This window comes from Penaeus japonicus, unplaced genomic scaffold, assembly GCF_977035675.1.
Source record: "Penaeus japonicus unplaced genomic scaffold, GWHDUDI00000001_assembly GWHDUDI00000034, whole genome shotgun sequence".
Taxonomy (NCBI): Eukaryota; Metazoa; Arthropoda; class Malacostraca; order Decapoda; family Penaeidae; genus Penaeus; species Penaeus japonicus.
This window is the reverse complement of record NW_028234436.1, coordinates 11,882,180-11,884,679: the sequence shown is the minus strand read 5'-3', so window position 1 is coordinate 11,884,679 and position 2,500 is coordinate 11,882,180. Positions and strand designations below refer to the sequence as shown.

Sequence of the window (2,500 nt, the reverse complement as noted above, 5' to 3'; positions counted from 1 at the left end):
TGATTGCAATATATGATTTATTTTAATATAATTAATTAATTGATATAATATAAGTAATATAAAATAATTAATATAAAGATATACTTCGATGTGAGATTTGTTGCTATCATTATCTTTATTGCTACTGTTATTGGTATTGTTATTATCTCTATTGTTGTTATTATTGTTAATATTACTATCATTACTGCTATTGTTATTATCTCATTATCTTTAGTATTATTATCATTAACATAATAACAATTATTATCATTATAATCATCATCATTATTGTTATTTTTATTTGTTCTACATAAACGAGGATTAAGTATATATATTTTAACTAACTTTTTAAATTGTAACGAAGAACTTTCATCAGTATCTCACAAGACAATAAAAATCCATCACAATATCTTTTTTTTTTTCGAGATAATTTTTTTTTGAAAGAATTTTTTTTCGAAAGATTTTTTTTTTTTTTTTTGAAAGAACCGTGGCCCCGAGTCGATACCCTTTCTAACCTCGGACCGTGGGCAGTGCTCGAACCCACTCGCTGGAAGACCCACCTAATCCCCAATCACGCGTGTTACGATTCGATAACGGTTGCCTGTAACAGCCCCATGTTAGGTGATGCTGAATGAGCCGTTGCAATGCTTGTATGGTGTGTGTAACAAGTGTGCAACAAGTGTGCAACAAGTGTGTAACGAGCACGGTGATATCGCGTGACTAGCCTACCAGTGGAAATATTTATCAATTGCAAAATTAATAAACTGACTATAACCGTTGCTTTGCTGCATCCATGACTAACAACATCCCAATTTGTAGCTTCACAAAAAAGTGTTGCACAAACAGTAAATTTGTCAATATTTGTTCTTGATATATTACTCTTTCTCTGTTGTCTCTCTTTCTCTCTCTCTGTGTCTTTCTCTCTCTCTCTCTCTCTCTCCCTCTCTCTTTCTCTCTCTCTCTTTTTTTCTCTCTCTCTCTCTCGCTCTCTCTCTCTCTTTTTTTTTCTCTCTCTCTCTTCTCTCTCTCTCTCTCTCTCTCTCCCTCTCTCTCTCTCTCTCCCTCTCTATCTCCTATCTATCAAACACAGCCCAAACCTCATAACTGAGCATCCAGCTGTGAGAATCAATGTTTGCATAGATTTATGACTCACAATAAGGTATGTAGGTCGTTAAGGAGATATGGGGAGGGAGGGAAGGGAGGGAAGAATGGAGGGAGGGAGGAAAATAGGAAGGGAGGAATGGAAAGAAGGAAGGATGATGGTAGGGAACGTGAGAAATATATATATATATATATATATATATATATATATATATATATATATATATATATATATATATATTATTATATGTATGTGTCGTGTGTAACACACACACACACACACACACACACACAACATATATATATATATATATATGTATATATATATATATATATATATATATATATATATATATATATATATATAAAGAGAGAGAGAGAGAGAGAGAGAGAAAGAAATCCAAAGATCGCGTTTTTTTTTTGTTTTTATGTGTGTGTGTGTGGAGGGGGGGGGGTCGATTTGGCTCGAATTAAAATAATAATCATGAAATCAGATTCCCTATTTCAGTGATACTGTCATCACTTGTTTCCCTCTGTTTTATAATGATTATGATTCTGTTGTTAATTGGTTGGTTGGAGTGACAAAAATTATGTGATATGATGAATGGATGGGTGGGTTGGTGGGTGGAGTGAATGGGTGGATTGAGTGAGTGTGGTTGGGTGGGTGAGTGGGTAGATGAAGATAAGGGTGGAAGAAAGGAGGGAGGAGGGGAGGGAGAAGAGGAGGAGGGAGAGAGAGAGAGAGAGAGAGAGAGAGAGAGAGAGAGAGAGAGAGAGAGAGAGAGAGAGAGAGGAAGAGAGGAGAGGGGAGGGAGAGAGAGAGAGAGAGAGAGGGAGAAGGAGAAGGAAGAAGAGAGGGAGAGAGAGAGGGGAGAAAGAAGAGAGAGAGAGAGAGAGAGAGAGAGAGAGAGAGAGAGAGAGAGAGAGAGAGAGAGAGAGAGAGAGAGAGAGAGAGAGAGAGAGAGAGAGAGAGAGAGAGAGAGAGGGAGAGAGAGAGAAAGAGAAAGAGAAAGAGAAAGAAAGAGAAAGATAAAGAGAAAGAAAGAGAGAGAGAAAAAAAAGACAAACAGAGACACACGAACAAACAAACAGACAAACAAAGGTAAATGAATCCACCCCCCCCCTCAACCCCAGTTTCCGAGAAAATCCCACGGGCGTTGCCTCTCCCCCGAGTGTCATGTACAGGAGATCGCGGTGTCCACGGAGAGCGGTGTCTAAGAGGCTAAGAGTTACCATATGGATGGTGACAGATGAGTCCAAACACTTGACTGAGACACACACACTCTCTTTCTTTCTTTTTGTCTAACACACACACAAACATACACACAGACATACATGCACACAAACAGACATACATACACACAAACAGATATACATACACACACAAACAGACACACACACACACACAAACAGACATACA

The 2,500-nt window shown here is 37.7% G+C and overlaps 1 protein-coding gene across 1 annotated transcript in view; it reads right to left on the bottom strand.

Annotated features, from left to right (window-relative positions):
* LOC147467692 (acid-sensing ion channel 1C-like) overlaps nucleotides 1-2,500 on the bottom strand; it is a 13,769-nt gene that overhangs the window by 6,207 nt on the left and 5,062 nt on the right. The gene's annotated exons all lie outside the window — the stretch shown is intronic.